The sequence below is a fragment of the Anser cygnoides genome, chromosome 3, assembly GCF_040182565.1.
Source record: "Anser cygnoides isolate HZ-2024a breed goose chromosome 3, Taihu_goose_T2T_genome, whole genome shotgun sequence".
NCBI lineage: Eukaryota > Metazoa > Chordata > Aves > Anseriformes > Anatidae > Anser > Anser cygnoides.
Window position 1 is genome coordinate 115842962 of NC_089875.1, and position 22908 is coordinate 115865869.

At 46.7% G+C, this 22908-nt stretch overlaps 1 protein-coding gene across 9 annotated transcripts in view; it reads left to right on the plus strand.

The window, feature by feature from the left end:
- Nucleotides 1-22908, plus strand: part of EVA1A (eva-1 homolog A, regulator of programmed cell death) — a 201607-nt gene that overhangs the window by 137800 nt on the left and 40899 nt on the right. Inside the window, exon 1 of one of the 9 annotated variants that reach the window (XM_013194554.3) lies at nt 422-656. The exons of the other annotated variants lie outside the window; for them this stretch is intronic. The gene's annotated coding sequence lies outside the window, so the exon portion shown is untranslated. Of the gene's footprint in view, nt 1-421; nt 657-22908 lie in introns of those variants that run through there. 9 annotated transcript variants of the gene reach the window in all.

The window sequence follows — 22908 nt, forward strand, 5'->3', positions numbered from 1 at the left end:
CATGGGCTGGCAGCCGGCAGCGCTGTGTTTTGGAGCAGCTGCTTGCAAACCTGGGCAGAATTAGCTGGGCTCCTGTGGGCAGCGGCTGATGCATGGGGGGGATCTCGTATCCTGCCCGCAGCCCTCTTACACAACCTGCAGCCTGCGAGGGGCTTAGAAAAGCCATAAAGCTGCTGCAAACTGTGTTTCGCTCTCGGTGTCTAACAGCATCACGCAGCTCTCGCTCAAATAAATAAACTCTGATGGGAACCCCCCCCCGCCCCACTTCATTCCCTGCTTTAATAAAACTTGCCACAGCGCTGCGTTTTTTTTTTTTTTTTTTCCCAAGTCAGCAGATTTTTAGGCTGGTTAATGAGGGGGAAAAAATTTCTTCTCCCCCCGCACCCCATCCAACTGCCTCCCCCTTCTTTCGCGCTGGGGGCCAAGTTTGGATTGGAGCCTGGTGAAGTTTCTGTGTCATTTCCTGTTGCTGCCCTCGACACTCGCTCCCGCGCTGCTCTCCTCCCGCAGACGCTCACACGTCCTCGCTCCCGGCTCGCTGCTTTTCGGGGAGGATGTGAGCAAGCACGGGAACACCCCACGCTCTCCCCTGTCACACCGCCTGCCTGCCGCCGTCCCCACGGGCTCAGCTCCCGGCCAAGCAGAACAGCCGAACGGTAAAACAACTTTCTTCTTTTCCCAACAGCTCAGCGATACTTTTTTTTTTTTTTTTTTCCCTTCTTTCCCCAGGCAGCTGGGAATTTAAGGCAGCGAGAGCCAAAGCAGCCTTTTTTCTCGCAAACTTTCTTCGCCAGGGGGGATGTGGCTGGTGGCCGTGGTGGTCCTGGCAGTGATGGATGGGAGCAGAGGTGGGGAGCCAGGGGCTCGGGATGCGGAGCCCGAGCGTGGCGGTGCGGGAGCGCGGCGTGGGGCTCCGGTGAGGGGAGAGGTCAGCATCCGCGAGGGCTCGCGTTGATGCTCTTTTGCAAACACTGATGGCTCGATGCAAAAGGAAAAAAAAAAAAAGGAGGAAAAAACCTGGCTGTGGGGAAGCCAGTGGAGGGAGGTGAAGGAAAAAGCAGGGGGTGCGCAGTGTTTTCTCTTACATGTTCGTCTTTCAGCTTCAGCCTAGCGTTTACCCCGGTGAAAGGTTTTACCTAAGGCTTGCTTGCTGTGGAGTTCAGGGGTTTTGCAGTCCCAGTGGCTGGTATCAGACAGAACTGATACTTGCTAGAATCTGTATTGCGCTCGCTCGGAGGAGCGGGCACAAATCAGCTGGCATCTGTAAAAACCTGCCTGTAATGCCTTTCCTTTGACATTTCCTTATTTGCTCGCTAAAGGCAGATATATTTATTTATTTGGCGAGAAAATGACACAAATGTTTGTGCTTTAAAGCAGAGCGACTGTGACTTCATGTGCTATTTCTGTCAATCCCGACTCGTTCTGTCTTGACTGTTTCTTGGACAAACAAGGCGTAACAAAGTGACGGCTAAATCCCGAAGCATGTGCTGGAGCCAGTTCCCGGAGCTTTCGGAGTTAAAAGGCTTGCTTGAACTCACTGACACAGGACAGTAAATTTCAACATGTCAGTAAGTGAGGGAAAGAAGAGCTTGCAGAGCGTAACACACCGGCAGATAGGCAGCGGCAGAGAGTCGGTGCTGCACAACCCCAGGGTCTTCACGGGCAGGATTAGTTCCCAACACCTCCAGCTACTCGGCAGCATTTAGAAAGGTCAATTATATGTGTAGTGCTTACCGGCTAATTAGACGTGGGGAAAAATGCCTCGGAGTTGGCCCTGGGAAAAATGATCTTAACGCTTTGTGTACAGTGTGTTTACCTCCGAGTCATTGCTCGATTCATGTTTCTCCCTCCGCTCACCCTTATTTTATGTTAGTTTTGCACTGAAGTTCTGCCTGTCACCGATCCCCATGATAGGAGTGCAGGTGCAAGATGAGGAACGTAGGCAGGGGGCTTTGGGCACACCCTGAGCACACCAGTCCTTCGCCCCAGCCTCCAGCTCAGGCACATCGCATCCCATGGCCGGGGAAAGTTCAAGCTCCCTGCCCAGCCTTGGCATCCCTTGTCTTGTGTCCGTAAGCAACGAGGGACCCAGGAGACGCTACTGACATCTTTGCCTGGAGTTCATTTCTAGGCAAAAGCTCAACGTCTGTTTCACAGTTCCTGTACAAAAGTTTTGTTCTTTCTTTTTTCCTTTTTTTCCAAAATTGAGCTGTGTAGGTAATGCTTTTTTATTTTATTTTATTTTTTTGGGTCTTCCCATCTCCCAGACTCTTTCTGAGTATTGTGCTTCTCCTTACTGATTATTCAGGAAGTTTTCTTCCCTTTCAGCTTTCTCCACTCAGCTCTGTCTGTACAAGTGAACTATTATTGATGGTCTGTGCTGGCACCTTGCTGACATCCATGGTCCTTGACATAGGTTGGTGTGGGACAACTCTTGTGTGTTGCTGGGAGCTTGGATGGGCCGGGACACTCCAGAAAGGCATTTTGGATGTGGCCACCTTGTTTTAGAGGGTAGGAGAGTTTATTAATACGTAGTCGGCAGGCTGTGCCAGTTGGCTTCAGGGTTGAAGAATGGGCTCTGGCACCGTTCAGTTTACTAGCAGAGACGTAGCCAAGAGGTTAACAAGCTCGTATAACAGAGGGAGGGGAGAAGCTGTAGCAGGAGTTACTCCTGGCACCTCTGAGGAGCTGAAGAAATCGTATTTACCTGGAACTATGCTTTGCATTTCTAGATATGAAAGGAAATGGAGTGACAGACTGACATTTTTGCAGGAGTCCACCAGACAATTTAACTCGTAGGTGAGCTGAGCCATTGCACTTGCAAGGGGACTAAGCAGCTTCAGGCGATGCTTAAAGGGTGGTTAGGACCTGAGGATCTTTAGAAATCCATCCCCGTATTTACGTGCTGAGAGAAAAACCTGTTTCAAATGCAATTTTGGGTAATCCGATTATCATCTATCCTATGACTTAGGCTATGGGTGCCACAGTGGCTTTAGATAAGAACAATGCAATTTCACCCTTAACTATTTTGGGCCTAAATGTGAACCCACTTCATTTTAAGCTAACATCACTCCATGATTTCAGTGAAGTTACTCCTGATTTACAGCAGTCGAGGGCAGATGAAAGTCAGTTTCTTCATGTTTGTTTTTGTGTACGATTCGCAAGGGAGAAAGCAAGACAAGAGAAACCTGCTCAAGGTGAGATCATGGTGGGAACTGAAGGGGCTTGGGTACCACCAGGACCTTTCTGGCTTTTTTGGATTTTTTGACTTTCTCACTTGCCCCGAATCTCATCTTTATGTTCTGTTAATGGAACCTTGCTCTCTATAAAATCAAATGCCAAAAACGGGGTCCCGGTCCTGTCTCTCCCCTTGTGCGAGCATGTTCTCCACACCATGCTTTTAGTGTTGATGTGGCCTTGACAGATGAGTCAAGGGATGGAGATTCCAGTTCTGCTGCTTGCCTTGGGAAAGTGCTCTGGAGCCCAACAGACTTTACTGTCTGGAAATATTTCCTGTTGCACAACATAAATTGTCTGTTTCAGTTTAATCCTGTTGTCTTAAATTACATCACTAAAGTAGTACCTTGAGTGAAGCCTCTCTTTTGGCCACTTCACTGCAGTGGGGGAACCAGTATTGTAAGAGGCCTCAGGTTGTGAAGTCTCTGCAAGAAGGTGGAGTGAGCACGAGTTTCCCTTCCCCCTTCCTCCGTCTTGCACAAGCGCAGGATGAACAAGTCTTGCTTTGTAGCAGCTTAGAGGTGCAGGTCTGTACTTCTTCTAAGCCCTGAGCTAGACACTTCAGTCCAATGGTGGCTGCTGATCTCCAGGAGACATCTCCCATTGCTGGTGGCTTCTGATGGCTCTGGTGGTCCTTTCCTCTGAGCTGCTTTTTTGTGCTTAAGCTCATGATGCTCCCTCTCCTATCCTGCCTGAGGTTGCTCCAAGGATGCTCCGGTGCTGCCTGTCCTCACGTTGCCTGCTGCCTGCTTCCACTTTCTGCTGGGGTTTGCCTGGAGCCCCAGATCTTGTGGTATTTAAGTGCTGATGCACAAATGAAGGTAGCGTTTACATGCTCTCGTGAGTCTCCGGCTCGCCTGCGCGAATCTCTTGTTTCCGTTCTTCTAGAGCAGCGCCACTACCTGCGGACAGCCCTCGCCTCGGTGCTGCAGGGAGCTGTTGATCACTGCTCTGTTTATGGGATATTGCCATAGCAATCAGGATGCGTGGCGGAGATAATCAGGAGATGAAGAGGTGCATGCCTCCTTCCCTCTCCCTCCCTCCTTCCCCAGCCAGTATCTTGTTTGCATTGGCTATTTTTAAGCCTATTTGCTACCAGAGGCTGAAGATCGCAATCGGTCTGAGCCTCGCCACTGTGCAACTCACAGCTGTTTCAGGTGGATTTGTGCTGAGGGTGGAAGGGTGGTTTTTGCTCATCCAGCTGCTGGCTTGGGGCTCCTGATATAGCTGCTGATGGTTGTGGCTCCCCAGGAAATCAGCAAAGGGTACCAGCCACTTTGACACAGGCTTAAAGCCAGAGCTTTTCCTCCTTCCTCCTGACCTCTCCTGGAGTCGAACTGATGAACACAAGGTGAGAGGCTTCTGTGTCCCATCAGCAGTCCCCTCAGTCATCCTCTCCCTCCCTGGAAGTGTTGTTTTTGGTTAATTTGTACAAGACTGGGCCTCCATGCTCTATCCTGTGGGAGGAAGCTCGAAGCTGGAATTTTGTAATAAAAGCCAGATTGTTCTCCTGAGGCACAATGGAGAAGGCCACTCCTGTTGCTTCTCCAGTCCTTGTAAGCTCTTGTTCAGCTTCATCTGCTAACTGTGAAAGGTTTTCTTTCCCCATTGAGAATAAACCTGACCTCTGCGGAAGGTCAGCATCGGGGGTGTTTGTTCTGAGATACGTGATTTCCACGGAGCCACGGTGGGAATCCCAGACCACATCTTCCTGATGCAGGTTCCCAGCAGTTTGCCGGGGCTGAGTCACTCTGAACGCACCCCCAGGCCATCTGCAGCGTTGCTGAACCGCAGCATTGCTGAATCTGAGGACTTCTGCTCCCCTGTCCTTGGCCAGTCTCTTTGGTGCTACCCAAGGAGCGCAGAACAGCCTGTCCCTGTGCCCGCCAGAGGCAGCTGGTTTGTGCTGGAGTGAGTGTGGGTTTGTACCTGCAGCTCAGGACAAAAAGTTCTGCACTCCTTAAAGGCTTTCTGCAGTTAGGAAAAAAAAAGGATCTGGTCGTCTGATTTTGGCACTGTCACTGATTCCCCATGCGACCACATTATTTAAACTTTCTTCTCCTGACTGCCAGCAACAAAAAGACCACCACTCCCTGCTCTCTCCTCCTGGCCATCTCACTTTGAGATGGCCATAACTTAAATAAGCATGTACTACCATAACTGAAATGTACGCAGAGAGCATGCTATACAAATAAGATTTTGCTTCTTGGCTATCAGTCACCCTACTAAGGACAGCAATAACAATGGGTGAAGCCCGTATCTCATCCTCAGTGGTACCTGACACTCACACTACCTGTAGCTCGTCTGGAATTTCCCAGTTGGACTTAATTTCGCTAGCTTAATAATATACATCTTGTACTCCTTTTATTTGAGTAGTCACTGTGATTGCCGTCTCACATAGTCTAAAATTATGTAAATTATGCTTGGATTCCTCTTCTCTCTCTCTTTTTTTTTTTTTCTTCTTCTTTATAAATGCATACATGGACCGTATAGTCTTCAGAGATTTATTTTTCTTTAATGAAATCAGCCTCCTTTTCCTGGCTAGTGTACTGCACGAATGTCACATTTAAATATATGCTTTCAAGTTCAGTCCTCTCCCTCAGACATATTACTTTACACTACATTTGGCTGGGTTAAATTGCACTGCTGATTTACTACATCAGTGGCCACGAAAGACTCGAATTCCTCTGACTCCTGTTTTGTTGTTTCTCTCTATTTACTATACACAGTGCTCTGGTTTTGGAATGGTTGGCAGACTGTGAGCTTACATTTCTTATTTCTTGTCTCCCCCTTGATATAATATTTACAATTGGATTCATATATTTAGCACACTCAGAGCCGAGTACATTGCAGAGCAAGTACAAAAAGCTCTTTGGAGAGCAGTATGAGTGTCACAGTCCTGTGCTGTGCCAGGCACCAGCTATACAGAGGAGGAAAAGGGGGAAAGATGTGACCAAAGTGCAGGGAAGCTCCCTTGTTTGTCTTCTACAAGCAGGAGCTGGAAGCAGGAGGATGCTCTTCAGCCAGCTAAGGAGGCTTGAACAGCACCGAGAGCTCAAGGAGGCTTCCCCTCTCCTCCTAAGTTTTGTTTCCAAAAGATTGCCGCCTCTCTTCTCTGTCTAAAACCTGCCTGAATGGAAGCTCTGGGTATGAGATTTGAGTCTAAATACCTTTCACTAGTTGAGTTTAATTGTTTAAAAAGCAAACTAGTGCAGCATTGGGAATTCCCTTCTTTTTGCTTGCTTACTTGAAGAAGCCCTGGCTAAGCAAATCTGCCAGGCATGCTGGCTCTTCCTGACCAAAGGTTTTAAAACAAAGGTTAAAGCATGTAGTGACAGCAACAGTGGCAACATAAACCTTCCCTGGAGAGGAAGGAGGCACCCCAAAGGCAGTCAAGCCACCCTCCACCTTCCGATTTTACCTCCCTGTGTGGGGCTGCATCACCTCTCCTTCAGGTGGAAGCTGCCAGGTGGTGCAGGTCTCATGCACTGCCAGTGAGAATTTTCAGCTGATACTCAGGAAAGGCTTCTCTGGTGCCAACCAGTTTCTGAGAGGAGCGAGCCAGGAGGTAGGTGCCTGTTCAGATATATCCCAGCCAGCTGGCTGGCTCTCAGCTTGGCAGGCGGGAGCACCTAATTGCCCTGCACAGACACCCTGTCTCCCTGGACAATACATGAATGCTTACAGGTTCTGAGTCATTCCTCAGAAATTCAGCACTCTCTGTTAGATACCTCAATGCTCACGATAGGTGCTCTGGGTCATGCTGCTGGGCAGGACGTCTTTAGGTTCGTATTGTTCTTTATTCTAGGTGGCCTGAAGTCAACTTTCCGTAGCTTGGCTTTTGCAGGTGCAAAGGAAAGGTTGCAGTCTGGGGAGAAGTACTGTTAGGCTTAATCAGTATTTGCAAAAAAAAAAAAAAAAAAAAGTATGTAAGGCACTGCCCGTCGTTACTAAGAGAAATTGTGCGTGTTAGGACGGGACCACATGGCTATCATGCCACGCAATCTCACTTTATTTTCTAGTAGCACTAAACACTTACTGATTCTGTCCAGACCTTGCCTGTTCTGTAATTTTCTAGAGTTGTCTCTGCGAGGCAGAAGCTTGCCTGCAAAAACATAACAAAACAAACAAACAAAAACCCAAACCAACCCAAAAAAAGAATAGTATCCATCCAGGGTGCTAGTTTGTTCTCTGCACGGCTTTTACTGTGCAGCTAGCTCACTGCCAAGCATCACACAGCGCAGCAGAGAGCGAGGCAGAGAAGTGCCTGTGAATCACCGTGGAACAACAGCAGGCGAGCCAAGCGGGCCCATGTGATTTTAGGCAGGGCTCAAGAATTTCATTCCTTTAGCTTCAACCCAGGGGGCAAATTTGTTCATTTCTCTGGCATCGCAACAATGATAAAGACTGTGCACCCATTTGCCCTGAACCGGTGTGGTTTTTGCTGTGAATCACTTGCTGTTCCCATTGTGTGAGATCATAGCAGTTAAAGGAAAGGTGGAGATTCACTGGGACCAACTCTCATGTGTACTAAGCTGCCTTCACCCTCTCCTGAGTGTAGAAGATAGCCTTAAAGCAAAAGTAAATGGTGTAGTCAGAGCAGTGTAAGCGGGTTCTAGAATCAGACAAGTTCACTGCTCTGAAGTGTGTTTTGCAGACGTGTTAGGAGATGGGTGCCAAGCTGTGAGCTGTCTCTTATCTCCACAATGGATGATGGAGAGAAATTTTAGGAAGGTTGAAGTACCTGTGTCTGCAAAAACTGAGTGCTCCAGTGGTTCTTTTGCATGCTGATTCTTGAGTTTTTTTTCTGGGAATTATTTTGGAGACAACTACTTGGCTTGGAATAAAAGTATGTGAGATAGCTGTGTAATAGCATAGACAGTCAAGTTCCAGCACCCATGCTTGCATCCTGAACTAGGAAGGAATAATTCTGGGAAAGACAGGAATACAGGCAAAGATATGAAGAACACCACCTGCTCAAGAGAAGCAACCTTGAGAGGCAGACACAAAACATCCTACCTTGCCTGTCCATGTCTCCTGGACAGCCTGGAGTTATTTCATATGAACACATCTCAAAGCAGGCACCCTAAATTACAGCTCTGTCGCAGGTTCTTCAGGGTATAACATCCCCCTGCAGCCCTCGGGACTATTATGGACTAAGTGCAGCTGGAGGAACTAGGACACTTGTGTCCTTCACCATTCATGACAGTAGGAAGGTCATCTTATCCAACTGCAAAATGGGAGAGCTATCTTGCACCCATCTGCCAGAGGTTTAATTCTTTCTTGCTTGCAACTTGCTTGAAAAACGAAAAGCTCAATGCGACTGCTGTGTGTTATTAATGAGGGAAGGTTGGAAAAAATCCCCAAGCCTTTCTGTCATATAAGTTGCTTGAGAAAAGACATGCTATCCGTGGCGAGACCTCACAGCATGCAAGTTCTCAAAGCATATATGTAAAAGTTTGAAACTGGAGGTTTTGTTGACCCTGGAAGAAAAAGCAGATTCCAAACTGGGGCTCAGAAAAAAAAAAAATCTCCTGTTTCAACAATATTTGTTCTTGCTTTATTGATGAATAGATGCAGCTTGCCTGTGTTGTGGTTTTGCCCTGTTTATCTTCTGTGTTTGCATACATTCTCTTTCTGGGCAATTACAGTTTCAAGAGTTGGCCTCAAGGTAGGCAGCATAAGAGCCACGTCATCTCTTCCTTCCTCCCTTTCATTGAATTTCTGAGCTTGGGGTCCTGCTTTTGAGCAGAATTTTTGTGATGGGGACTGTAGGGACTAGATTACCATAGAGAAAATGTGAACCTCCATCAAGGTTTGAACTTTGGTCTGCAGAAAAGAACCTGATATTTCATTCTGAAAAACCTCTTTGGGCCATAAGGACCTACAGATTAAAAACACATAGCATAGGAAAGCTTAACAAAATACAATCTCCATGGCTTTGCAGGGAATTAGTTCTACCTTGTTGTTTCCATTGAACCGTGTGACTTGGAGAAGGATGAAGTGAACCTGCTCAGAAATCCTCAGGAAGAGACGTGGACTGCTTGAGGGTATCCGTGGGGGCTTTTCCCCCTGTCCAAGGCTGGGTAGTCGGTTCAGCTGTTCTGCTGCTGCAGTGCAATATGCAGTGACAAGTCTTCCCTGTGAGGTTCAAGGCACAAAGAGAAGAAGTCATTGCCAAGGCAGGCTGCATTTTTTTTTTATTATTTATTATTATTATTATTATATTTTTTTTTTGTAAGGGAAGGGAAGGTCTGTGGTCCCTCACTCCTTCTTCTGAGTGTTTCATCTGTTATATCACTATGCAGAGGCTGGTACTGTGGGATGACACCAAATTCTTCAATTTGACTTCAGATTAGCTCTTTTTTGACTCTCTCAGTCTGAATGTCGTCTCATTACAGCCCCTGTTTACTGGGAGGCATTGTAGAAAAATTCTAGCATGCATTTATTCAAATATAAATGGAGTAGCTGTAGAGCTCTTTCCAAAGAGTTTAAATGGCATCCTTGGCAAGAAAATAGAGAGGAAGAAAATATCTGTTACATGCGCCTGTGTATTGCCCCTAGAATAGGATCAAAGTTACAAAAAGAAACTGTGGTTTTGTTTCTCCGCAGTTGTTAGAGTTCACAAACTTCCCAGGATCTATATTTCAAGGCTTTCATCAACCAGATTTTTGTACACATTTACATTCATTCAAAATAGTTTCCAGGCAGTGGGTGATTAGTGGTTAGACATGGCCTACAGTTTGGTGATAATTTGATTAAGTGAAATCCTTAGGAAAATGAGCATTCCAGATCTTTCATGTTCCTGTGCTTTACCTATGGACCACATCTCCTTCCCCACCCAGTCTCACAGGAGAAATCTCCTTTATCTCCTGCATTTCAGAAAGGAGCAGATGAATGCTAGGCAGGAAAGGCGAGGGGATCCTTCCAGCCAGACTGAGCAGCAGGAAAAGATATTAACTCCAAAAAAACACCACTTTTACATTTTTCCAGGAGAATTCAAAAGGCAGTCATTATCTCCCTCTCCCCAAGAACTCTGTGTACTCTGGTTCTTCTGCATGAATTTGGCATTAAGGACCACGGTGTGCTACTAGCAAGGGGCTGAGAGGGTGTACCGTGGAGTTACAGTTTCCAGAGGTGGAGGAAGCACAAGATTCATAACATCTTGAGAAGACTCAGACCTCCTCAACGTGCTTAGGAGGGCACCCCCCTGTAGCATCCCTTGGAGAAGCATTCCTTTGTCAACGGACCTGGATGCACGAGGAGGTGGTCTGCAAACAAATGAAGACAACCCATACCAGCACACTCCCCTGCTGCCCAGTGAGCCAGCCAAGAAAGCAGATAAAATAAAAACAAGATGTAAACATTCAAAGCTTAGCCAATTTTTATTTATGTGCGACTGAAAGAATTCTCTAATGTTGTGCAGGCTGGGCCATGGATTTCTTTCAGAGGAAGATGAAGTGGTGGGAGAGTATGGCTCGTCTGTAAGTCCTGGCTAGTAGAAGGACCATCTTGTCTCCTGCTCCTTCATTTAGAAACAGGGAGAGTGGAAGGGACAGTCAAGTCCTCAAGTGTCTACTTTTACAACAATCTTTGCTTTACCGAATTCCTTCAGGCAATTTTGGTAAAAAAATATTGATTTAAAAAAGAAGGATGATGTCTTTCCGCCTTCCTGTAAGTACTGCAGGTATTCGCCTGCCACGGTCAATGACTCATGTATTTCCAGTTGGTGAGAAGGGGTTTACAAACGTTTGGATTTACAAACACGCATGGATTTACAAACAGTTGCTTGCAGTGGCTTTGCAGATCTCCTTGTGATAACAGCACGTCATTTGTCTCCGAACCGTAGGCTTCACACGAGCACAGTGCTGTCTGGGGTGGCAGACAGGGACAAACAGCCGTGCCTTCTCTGTGTCCTGGAGACCTTTCCAGAGGCTGAGAAGCCAGCACGGCCCTGCATGGACCTGCCGTGGCTCTGCTGACCACTCAGGGAGGGGAGCATGGGACACGCTGGGCTGAGAAGGACGCTGTGCCCTTGCAAAAGCCCAGCCATGCATCCCAGGGACAGTGGCAACCTTTCCTCTTTTCTCCTTCCTTAGGAGTGCAAAGCAAAAGTGATATAGACATTTTGTTTTCCTGCAGGGGGAATTCTCTCCTCCCCCAAGGCAATGAAGTGATCTATCAGAGGAACATTTACCAGAGAAATTAAAATCACAGCCTCCTGGCTGCCATCACGAAGCAGGCAACCCCAGTTATTTCCCTAGGTTCCTAAATAAAAGGGGAGAAAAGACCACTGAGACCATTCAGTCCATCTTCCTGGATAAAAGCAGACATAGATTTTCCCTGAATTAGTTCCCATTTCAGTTACAGCAAGCATCCCACCTTTGTTCTGCAGGTGGTACCATCCTTGGCAGGGGTTGTTCCACCATCACCAGCGGCTGACGTGGGTACAGCCATTACCTTCCCTCTCCTTGGCCCTAAATCCTTTTGTGTGTGTGCCATTAGTGGTCCGTGTGTCCTCGTTTGGGACACCCTGAGCCGTGGCAGCATCTCCCGGAGAGTGCAGCCACCTTCATTTGCAGGTTCCACACATGGAGAACACATGAGAAAACCTCAGGATGATTTTCAGCCTAAGCTTATTTAAAACTTTATATGGAAAAAGAAAGTTCTGGAAGTCCACGCTCCAACATGCATGGGACTCGGTTAATTCACCTTGAAGAGGCCGTTGAGAGAACTCTAAAAATGCACACCGCATTAGGGATAGGACGTGGGTGAGTGCACCGGAGCAGCACCAGACAAACAGCAAACGCTGCAGCAACCCAGCGAGGAGGTCATGGGAGCTGCGGGGCTGGCAGCACCGCTGAGCAGATCCGTTTGCGCTGCGGCCGTTTTTTTCTCACAGATGGGATAAAAATAAGATAGATTAAGTATATCCTAGAAAAAATAGTTTTGCTAAGGCTTGAGCCAGCTGCCAATGTCAGCAAAGGGAGCAAGTAATCTAAGCAAACTTCAGAGAAGGAAAGCTGCGGAGTCTCCTGCCGGAGAGAGCAAAGGGGGCTGGCTCCATGCACTGGCTGGATGTGGGGTGAGGGGTTGGCCGGGCAATTAAGTTGATTTGTGTCTTCTGTGTTTACCCGGGCAGATCCCAATGGAGAGGGAGGTTTTTCTCTTGGCTAATAAATATTCCTGCCCCTAGTTTCAAATGTTTTTCTTCCTGCTGTGGCCCTTTTGAGTTAACCTCAGCCGTGGCAAGTCACTCAGGCTGATATGTAAGTGTTGAGGGTCCTGCAGAAATCTGGAGCCTTTTGTCATGGCCGTTAATGGCTGTGCTGCTTTTCCAGGGTTAGGTCTACATGTGGATGTGATTTCGCACCCAGCTTTCCAGCAGCTCCTTGTGAATGGCCGATTTGGGCAAGGTGAGGAACTGCTCCCTAAAACCAGACCTTCTATCAGCGGAGGGAGCAGCGGCAACACTTCTGCCATCTGTGCAGGAGGATGCTCCCCGGTGAGCATGAAACTGCTCTTAGGATGTGTGATGGAGCAAAAGCAGATGGTGTATCAGGGCTTTGGTGGGCCCAGATGAGCAATAGTGCTTCTCGGTTGCTTTTCAGTAACTGGCTGTGAGCTTGGTCTTAGGCAGTGGTAGATCATCTGCCTTCATTTAGTGGGTTGTGAAAGCAGAGGCTTCCTGTTGATTTCTGGTCTTCCTTTCCTTTTTTTTTTTTTTTTGGAGAGTTACAGCTCCAAGTTACAGCTGGGTTAAGGCTGGTGGCATACTGAGGCTCCATACGTTAAGTCTTTAGGGGTGCTGATGTATAGAAAACCCCTGCTCCAGGTGAAAACATCATCCAGAGAATTATTTCCTAAGCATACAGGCTCCATTTCTCTTACCCTGCTTCCTGGTTAAGACAGGGGAGGCCACATCTGAAATGCTGCTGCTCTGATTTGGGAGTACATACTCCACTTTGGTGAGGTGTAAATGGTAAGGGGCATGACAAGAGGGAAGGAGGATGTCATTCTCCACTATATCATGGTTATTTGTTGCTCTCCGGAGTGGTTACTTCTGGTTTTTAAATGCATTTTATTCAGACAGAGGTAACCTCGGGAAAAGGGGATTGGGATTGTGTAGGGAACCTTCCTATGATGAACGTCTGCCTCTTTTTGGTTAACAATCATATTTGTTACATTAAAACAAATGCCACTATGTGACCCAGAGAGCTTGTGGAAGGGGGCCAGAAAATAAACTGTTGCTACTGACGAGATAATGGATTAAAAAAAAAAGAAGATAGCGGCACTAAAAAAGGAAAAGGAGACTCAGGCAAAAAGCTGTTTCTCATTTCTTTTTACTTTGCCCTGAAAATGAAGACAAACGTGGTTTTTCAGCTCAGTCTCACTTTGTAGAGTTGTTGGGTTGGACACTTGGGGGATAAAGATTTCTAACTTTCCTTTCCCATGTTGTTTGAGAACCGCACCAGAAATGTGTCTGAGTAGCAAAGTTCACTCCCTGCCATGTGTGAAGATGGTTAGGGCCAGGGTTTTGATTCACTTTGCGTGAGAAGTAATAACCAGACACCACAAGTGAGTCAAGACTCTAGGATGGCCAAGAGGGAGCTGGATTCATTTTGGCCCTCTTCTCTGTAGCTGGTGTCTGTCTGTCTGGATCTGTGAAAGTGATGCCATTAATGCCAACGCACCGATCCCTCTGTCTGTCTGGCAAGCCAACATCAGTCTCCCATCTGGGTATGATGCAATTTCCTTTGCTTCTTTATTAGGAGATTAAAGGAGCTGCCTCTTCTCCCTTTTCCTTGTAGATAATTTATTGTTTCTGGAATTAATAGCTTTTAGTATTTGAAAGTTTCCTGCAGATGGATCAGGAGCAGAAAAGAACATTGCCATGACAGCATTTTATAGGCAGATACCTACAGAATAGGCTACCTGTTTCCTGGCCCCCCTATTGTGTACAGATTGAGACTTAAGTGTTTACCTGAGCTGCCACTTCAAAAACCGGTTTTGTTTCTTATAGCAAATTTAAGAGGCTAAAATGACTTTTTGTGGTAACTGCTGCTAAGTTCAGTGGTGACATAAAGAACGGTGTCACAAAATTCAGAATTCTCCTCCTCTTGACATTTGGCACATTGGGTAATGCATATGCTCTCAACACAGCAGGCCATCACTCCTTATCACCAAGTTTTGTATCTGGATGTCCTTCCTACCTAGAAGCTTCCTTTGCCTCTGTTGCGCACAGCAAAAGGCATCTGCCTTGGTGAGTCTCCTTGTTTCATCTGGAATAGAGTTAATTTTCTTCCTAGTAGCTGTGGTACTGTACATACCTAGTAGCTAGGTATGGTGCTGTGTTTTGGATTTAGGATGAGAATAATGCTGATAACACGTGATGTTTTAGTTGTTGCAGAGCAGCACTTACACTGAGGCAAGGACTTTTCAGCTCCATCAATCAGCTGGTGGTGAGCAATCGCATTGTGCATCTCTTGTTTGTGTATTCTTTTCTTTTTCCTTTTTTTTTTTTTCTTTTTCCTTATAAACCTGTCTTTATCACAACCAATGTGTTTTACTTTTGTTTTTCTTTTTTTTTTTCTTCTGATTCTCTCCCCCATCCCACAATGTGATGAGTGAGCAAATGGCTGTGTGGTGCATAGCTGCCTGCTGGGTTAAACTAGAGCGAGTCTGTAGGGTTATATAGGGATTTACCTGTTGGACTGAAAGGGACTGCTCGTCCTTTAGCCCAGGTTAAGAAGTTGTGCCTTTTGGGGCTCTTTAGGGCCCCGTTTCAGTCTTGACACTTTGTGGGACTTGCCATATGTCGTGGTCATTCTTTTAGGACAGTACTTACTAAAGCCATTTATATATTTTTATAGCTAAGCACAGGAGTAGCACGAGGAGGTACAGATGTCCATCAGCTTTGCACCAGGTTGCAGAGACCACTTGGCAAATACTCCAAAGAGAAAGTTCTCATACGTCTGTGAGAAGTCTCTCTTGCCCAGGGCCAAGACACACTGGAGAAGTAGCTGACACAGCCTCCACTGCTCTGCTTATCTTGTGCGTTCCCATTGAAGGCTGAGGTTTGGCCAAGCGTGTTTCTGTCTCTGTGCAGACACTGCTGTGACTGCCCAGGCACGCACTCGGGCTAGGAGACAGCAGGTAACAGCTCTGTGACATGGCCAAGGCTGCCGCCTGCCTGAGGAGGTCTTCTCCTCCTGTATCACGCTACCAGCAGGTGCTGGGATGTGATGCTGGAGGAAAGGAGACTTTCTGGGGCTTTTCTCCCTCCTCGGCTCCTGGGAAGAAGTATGCAGGTCTAATCATGTTACAGGTGGCTTCAAACTATGACTTGTCCTGACCTACCTCTTCGTAGCAGGTCTAGGAGGATGCTTGTTTCAGGGTTAGGTGATTACCGACATGCTTGGGCAGTGGATTAGGGCTTTGAGCCCATAGTTGTGTCCTCAGCCTAGTGTGTGGCGTAGTCTTGCAGCACTCCTGTTGTGCAACTGAACCAAAGACGTTCAGAATATATGAGAGGTGTGTTTGCAGGTTTAAAGGTTGGTAAAGCAATCTGGTTGCTTTGTTTAATTAAGGCAGTGTTGGAAATACAGAGGGGGATCTTGTGACCCATGGGAGAGGGACAGTCTTTCTGACCCATCTGCAGGTATTTCCAGTGCTTCGTGGGTCAGCATATTCCCATTCCACATTTGGTCTGTTGTAACTGAATTAGTAGTGACTCTCCCTGTGAGAAACCCCAAATCTCTCTCTTTTGCTGGCCATCTGATGAGCGTTAATAACCAAGGAGCAATGAGCAGCTGGTAGCGCTTATCAGAGGCAGCTCAGTGGCTGGTAGCTATCTCCTCCGGGAGAAGCTCTGCAGGGGGAGTTCCCACCTCACTGCTTCTTTGCTTCACTGGAAATCATTTTGGTTGTATATCTTGGCTCCATATGTCTCCAATCCTTTTCCTGGTATGAAGATTCACAGCTGGAGTCTCTGTCTGCAGGGGCTTGCAAAGCCCTTTTCTTTGGATGCGGTGATGCCTTCTCCCTTTGGTGGGGCAATGAGGGATTTGGAGGGGCTAGCACTCATGATAAGCCCCTGGACAGAGTGGGAAGACACTTGGACCGTGATGCCCAGAGGATTTTAGGGCTTCCTTGTGATTGAAAAGGTGGAGCCATCTCTAATGACCGTTTACTGCCCTGCAATGAACACAATATATATCCTTTGTAATGACACTTCTTTCTTTCTTTCCAAATAAAGGGTTGCTTTACTTACCTGGATTTACAACTCCAACAGCCAAGCTCTTTTAATAAATTGCCCAATAAAGACATCATTAATCTCTGCCAGAAAGCTTTTTTTTTGCCCATGTAGTTTTTACTCTACAGCTTGGAAGGAGAAGCTATAGCAGGAAATAGGGTTCCTGGCCCCTGCATGAGGTGCTTTGTTTGTATAGCCATGTCAGATGCAGGTGTGTGATTTTCCACACTTCTTACTGACACAGTGTTACTGGCAAAGGGTTTATGTACAAAAGGAGCCAATGTCACGTACTTTCTCCATCCACTGGAGAAGGTCCAGTTCCACTCACCCACCTTTTACCAAGAGCTTAATGGAGAGAACGGTAGAGCTGGTGGCACAGTGAGAAAAGAATAAAAGGCCAAGTTTTATTGCAGGGCTTTTCATCATCACTGCTGGGAATTGTGAAAACACACGTCTGAATAAATGGGTCCTACGGTGCTGGGCTGTGAACAGGATTTGAACCCCCAGGCACTGGCACTTAGCTCTCAGTCTCCTGAGTTGTACAACACTACAAGGCCCTCTTAAACGGGGCCATTTTTTTCATGATTCAAGGCTGACTCAAAGAGATTTTCCTATCTGTTGACTATGAGATATATATATATATTTCATTTTCTCCAAGAAACACCAATTTATTTGCCATTTGAGTGAAATCAATATTCTGAAATGCCATTTCAATGAAATCAAGGTTGTAAAGTAAACAGGGTAATGAGAAGACAAGCGCTGTACATAGATTTTCAAATGTCAGACAGTTGATAGATTTTTTCAAATATATAGCTTGATTTCTCCGTGATAAATAGTGGAGATGGATAGCAGGTGAACCAGAACTACAGAAGGAGATGTGAAAGTGCCTGTGTTTTCCTCCCGAGCTAGTGGCAACCTGTAGACATGGATGGGACTCCCCTGGGCTGAGGACAGAGGAGATGCTGTTTTTCTGTACGGATGCGGCTGGAAAAAGGCAATTTTAAACCTTGAGCCTCTAGTGCTGAAACAAGTCATCTCCTGGATGTTTTGCCTCAACAGTGGGATTCCCAAGGGCTAAAGGAGGAAGGGTGGCAGGGGATCTCTGTGTGAGCCAGTATTGTGCTGATGCCCAAGCCCATGGTGCTGGAATCGCCATCTCTGCTCTGCCTGCACAAATCCCCCAGCTTTGTGTAAATTTCACATGTTGCACGAATGACTCCCTCTTGCTATTCCCGGGATCCACGGTGTGTTTCTGCTCTGCTAAGCAGTGGCCACGGTCCAAGCAGCAGCGGCTGCAGTTTTATGCTCCTGGATCGGAACAGGGCTCGCGTAGTTTGAATCATCGCTCGCAGTCACCCACAACAGAAATGCTTGCGATTAGAAACCTGTGAGATCATCCCTGCAGCTCACAAAGAAAGTTTGACATCTTGCTGGGGAGAAAAGGAACTGGAAGGCTGAAACAATTATATGCCACTTTACCCCAAAACTGCTTTGAGGTGGTGGGTGAACAATGTGCAATGCTATATATATATTATATTTTCTTAACCTCAGTATTCTTCCCCAAAATGTAGTCCTGAGTTCCGAAGTTATGGTAAGAGTTGAAAGTGGTTGGTTTGCAGACCATTTATATTGCTAGAGAGAGAGGTAAATAGCCAAAACTCACGTAAGAAGGAAGCCAATTCCTAAGGTAATTGCTATTATTTTGGTTGGAAAGGAACTCTGGGAACATTTTACCATGAAATGAAAGCTTACAAGAAGGTAATTGAAGTAACGAGCTGTTTGAGGGAAGAATGGAGTAATGATTTTGAATTGGTAATTAAATAAATAAATAAATAAAAGAAGGTTGAGAGTTAATACAACCAGAATCTTGTATCTTTGCAGAGCTTGTGAGGAGGACAGTGATATTTAGCAGATGAAGAGAGTGTTGCTTTGGGTTCAAAGAAGGGATGTTTATCTCTAAAAAATATGGGTACTGATGAGTGATAACAGCCTGGAGTTCTCCGTGCTGGTTCATTTTTCAGGCTTGTCACCACCCATGCATTTATTTTTGAGGGTGGGAGAAGGTGCTGGAAGTGGTGTGGGGTAAAGGGTTGGTGCTGAGTGGGTGTGATAGGGTGGGTGGTGCTGGCATGCAAGGAGCGGTGACAGCCCTTTTCCCCCACTGACTCAGCCTCCCCAGCAAAAGGCTCAAAAGCCTAAAAGCTGTTTTTGGTGTTTTCTTTGACTAGGAAAGCAGATGTGGTGCTGTGCCCACATTCATTGCTTCTTGCAACCCTCTGCTTTGTCCTCTCTTCTTGCCCAGGCTCACCAAAGTGAGCTACCTGCTAGTGCTGAAGGTGCAAATAACTCCATTTGTGCCTGCAACATGTAGGATTCGTACCCTAACAAAAGCAAAAGGCTCTCCTTGCCCCCAGGCATTAAGGAGGGGAGAGGCTGGAGCTCTGTGCTGCCAGGAATCCAAGGTAAGGCTCCGACCTCCCAAACTTCCCATTGTTTCATCCTAACCCAGAAATTACTCTGGCATCTTTCTTATTCCTGCTGGTTAGAGAGACTTAGAACTTTCATTAAATGCTGGATTTGGATCTTGGCTAATGAAAAGAAAAATCATGCGCACAGTCTGGCAGGGGAATGGAATATCTGGGCAGTGTGAAAGCTCGTCTCAGGTGCAGGCAGCGCTGTATGGGCTGTGCAGTGCTCAGCAAGCCTCGTCACTGCCTGGGGTTTCCTGTCGCTCACAGCATTCCTTTACTATTACTTCTCCTTTTCGTCTTGCTTTGTAGAATTTGATCTCTGCTTTAAATTAAGTCCCCAGTACCTGATTATTGCAGTATGCCTCACTGAATAGGGATCATTCCCTTTCTCACTCTCAATTCACTTCACCTTGCCTTATAACTTTACTCATTGGAGAAAGGCAAGGTTTATGTTCCTTTGGGATTGACGGAGATGATGGTCTTTGATTTCTATGTCCGTGGCCCGAAATCTTTCTCAAATCCAGCCTGTCATATTGAAGTGATTTACTTCTTTCATTGTTTGAATCTCCCCGTTATTTCTTGCCAATTTTCTGCGAGTGAACACTCATTCCTGCATTTACCAGGGCTTTCTGCATCTGGCCCAACTGGCAGGTTCACATATGTCTTTCATAAAGAGGATTTTGCAGACAAGAACTCCCTAGAAAAGGATTAAGCCTTTTTTTGTTGTTGTTGATACCGAGTTTGTCGCTGCTGAGAGGATGATAAATGCTGTGCACAAGGCACGCCACGATGAGCACACGTCCCTTGCAAGGGATGGATGTCATTGTCTCTTTGCATGTTGTCACCTGTATTACAATTACAAAGGTAGTGTAAATATTTGTTATCTACATTTCCCTGCCTGGCATGGTTGAAGTGTCTAAGCCAGACCTCTGAGTAGTTATTATCAGCGCTTACATGGTATCTGCAGGCAGATTGCGTCTGGACACCTTGAATGGGTTTGCCCCCCAGAAGCAGAGAAGCCCCATTCCCCCAGACTTACACGTCCTATGGGCCTGAGATCACATAGGCAGCTGTGGGACATTTGCTGCCTTTAGTTTGCTCTGACACTGATTTGCCGTGTTGGCCTTGGGCAAATCAATTGACTCCCAAGATTTAATTTTGTCACTTGCAAAAGGTAAATGCTTTGCTGGTTTTACAACAGAGGTGGTGTTTTAAAGGGTTAATTAGTTGGTGTTTGAGGCACAACAGTGTTATATAGGGGTTATTCAGAGTGAAGGCACATGGAGGTGAGTGTGTGATTAACACAGTGAGCCTGGGGGTGAGCAGATTTCCCCAGGCGAGAAACTGAGCTGTTGTTGGCTGCTGGCTTTCCTTTTGGCATGTGTTCCTGCAAAGGCTGCAGTTTGGGGAGCACCCCATGATGACTCCATGCTCATCCTGGATCTTGCAGGGCTGCTTTCAGGGCTCCTCACTTGCATTCAGAGCTGCTCAGCCACGTAAGGGCAGGAAGGAGCTGAAATTGCCTCCTCCTCCTGTCTGTGTGGCCAGGTGAGGAAGTCAAGAACGTCATTTCATGCACCATAAATACTAATAATTCCAGGTACTTATGATTTGAGCATGCACATTAATGTGGTGCGAGCTCTCTCCCCTGGCTAGATTCGGTGTAATCACACTTTGGACCTGTTTGTCTTGGCGGAGCTGCCCTTGTGAATGAGGTAACTTAGGAAAAGACATTCCTTCACTCATAGCAAGCAGCTAAAAATATCTGAACTTCCACAGGCCTAGGGAGGAGAGCAGGAGCCAGGGTAAAGCTCAGAGCATGGACCTCTGGGGATGCAAAACCGTGTTCCTTATCAGAGCTGGGCAGGGGCTGCTGATCCCTATCAGAGTACCTTTGTTGGACTGGGCTTTACCATGGAGCATTTCTTGGGACTTGAAATGCTTTACTCGCAATCTGCAGCATGCAAGCTTCAGCAAGCGAGCTCTGTTCTTTGCTGCATACCCTGGTTTGCTTCCCAGTGACTGGCACGTTGAGTTTACAGGGGTGATGTAAGAGCTGCTGCTCTACTAATAGCTGTGGGAGCATCTTGGACAATGACTGCTGCTTTGGGCCAAGGTACACAGCACTATTGTTAACTAAAGATAGGATGAAGATTAATATGCTTTCCTTCTACCCTTTAAAATAAAAATTAAACAGCTTTCTTCTTTGATGATGAGAAGAGGTGCTTGTAAAGGCTTAAAGCTGGGGCTGTTAAGCTATTTGGACATGCAAGGACGGCGATTTAAAATGATCATAACCTGATAGTTGTCTCTCCTCTGTGTGTGTGTATGTTTAAGAAAACTTTTTTGAAACGGAACAACAAAAAAGTATCACTTCACAACCAGAATGAAGCTAATGAAGCAATGCAGTTATGCCTCTCCCTGAAGATCTGACCGCAAGCTTCTGCAGAGAAAGAAAAGGGTTTGCTCAGGTAGATTTTATTATGTAGTGAGAGTTCCTGTTGCTGCTTTTCCTGTACAGCTGGAACCACAGCCCTGTGTGTTTTTGTGTGTACATGCGCGCGCTTACTTAGAGGCACTTCATAAATCACGTTTGAAAAGTGCATTTTTTTTTTTTTTTCAGTTTAGGAATTTGGCAATAAACAAGTCAACTGAGAGAAATATCAAACCTGGGACTGGTTCAGTTACCAGCTGCGGGGGTGGAAGGGGGCTCTGGAGATCAGCATATTTATAAGTGTGCAGTAGCTGGAGTGGGTGGATTGGCTACTTTTTTGGCAAGGCTGAAGTCGCTTGATTATTAAGAATTATTCCTTATTATTTATGTCACCCATTCGAGGCTGCTGTCTCTCTGCAGATGTGCCCTAAAGCAGGGAAGCGAAGCACAGGCAGCGCAGCCAGACCTCTTCAGTTTTATTGCATAGCGCTGCCTTTGCTGCGAGAACAGCTTTTTATGGCCAGCCTGGCCTTGTTTTGCTTCCCGGAATGCAAGGGGGGGGGAACGAAAAGCAGGGAAATGCAATTTTGATTGAAACTCCAGGGGACCATGAAAGAGGGCAGAAAGGAAAGCAAGAAAACCATGATAACACCGCAATGGGGGCCAGCAAAAGAGGGACACTGTCCTGCGAGCGTGGCATGGCAGCAGTTCTGTAGCTCCTCTTTCCCCAGGATGGTTTTTGACTCGTGCTATGAAAAACCCATCAGTTTGTAACCTCCACTTGAGAGAATGGATCAAGATTTGGTTCCTTCTGAAGTCCGAGGGCACGTGGATGTGTTTTAATTCTTCTTGCAGTGCCTGTTGTAATGGAAAGGGCCGTGCCTGTCTATGAGAGCCACTTATGGGGCCTGCTTGCTGTCACTCATAATCTTTGTGTTAGCCTTTGGGTGCTGGGAAATACTTTTTTCCTGCCTTTATGGAGAACTGGGACAAAGAGGGATGTAAATCCTGATCCGCATGAGCACTGAGGTGCTTGGGTGTGCCCAAACATCTTGGGCTGCCCCCTCACAAAGCACGTGCAGTTTGGGCCTGGGTTCACATACAGGAGATGAGTGAGGGAAAGCCTGGGTTCTCATCCCTGCTTCCTGAGGTGCACATGAATTTGGCACTCAGGGCCTAAAAGCAGAGCTCAACCAGGACCCAGGACTTCTCCCATTCCCAGCTTGAAGGCTGTAGAGGCTCTGTGCTGCCAGCTCCTTTTCTGCTTCCATGACCAGGCCTTGCTTGAGACACCATGTGGGTGTTTGCCTCGTGTGGCTGGTGACTGAAACAACAAAATGGCTGTGGGCTTCTTTTCTTGGACAGCTGGCCAGGTTTTGGTCAACACTGCTGCTGAGAGAAGATCAGCTGTATGGACCATCAGGGCTGCTGTCAGGAATACAGTCCTTGCTCACCTGGGCTGCAAATCCCACATCTGCTCATCTGGTGGTGAGGCTTTGAGTAACAGAAGA